Source organism: Ruditapes philippinarum, unplaced genomic scaffold (genome assembly GCF_026571515.1).
Source record: "Ruditapes philippinarum isolate M1 unplaced genomic scaffold, ASM2657151v2 ctg512_1_1_1_1, whole genome shotgun sequence".
NCBI classification, from domain to species: domain Eukaryota; kingdom Metazoa; phylum Mollusca; class Bivalvia; order Venerida; family Veneridae; genus Ruditapes; species Ruditapes philippinarum.
In genome coordinates this window covers 30,137-30,856 of record NW_026851568.1, presented here as the reverse complement: position 1 = coordinate 30,856, position 720 = coordinate 30,137, and positions in this window count along the sequence as shown.

Genomic DNA, 720 nt, shown 5'->3' with positions numbered 1-720 from the left:
TTGTATTATATGATGGATATATACATATTGAATAAACTAAAAATTTAAAGAAATACCATGACTTGTTTTAAACATTTGACTGGAATACAGTCGCACATGGAATTTAAATTTGTACCTTGTTTCATAACTTTTATCATCCCTTGATAGATTTTGAATTATTTATGTCGAGTATTGTATCGCCGAGATTAGACATGTATTACGCAACACCTAGTACATTCTCATAGGTCAAGGTCACTGTGGTAAGGTCTTGTCCAGAATTTGGTCATTCCAGGATTGTTTACTTAGTGGAAAGAGGTCAAAATGGCTTATTTTCCTATCCAATTGACTAGGCAAAATCCTATCCAGGACTAAAATGTCAACAGAACCAGCTCATTTAGTGGTCTCGGATGTAGTCTGTTTTATGTTTGATATATTCCTAGTAACATTTTGAAATCTCGACGTGTTATGCACATTGTCTACGTTTCATTAAGATGACGGAGGTAAAAATGGGATCTGTTTTTGGACAGGTGCAAACCCGGGTTATGGTATGGTGTATGGCCGGAGGTGGGCGGGCGGGGAAGAATTTTTGTAACAGTTTTCTTAGCAACTACTTATCACAGCCTCTCTTGATATTTGGCATACAGTCCCATACCGTGGGATTCAAGTTCAGGCCTGTCGCTCATCAACTTCCTGTTTACCGACTTAGTTAAATCTTCAATATTTTCAACAGTACATGTAGGA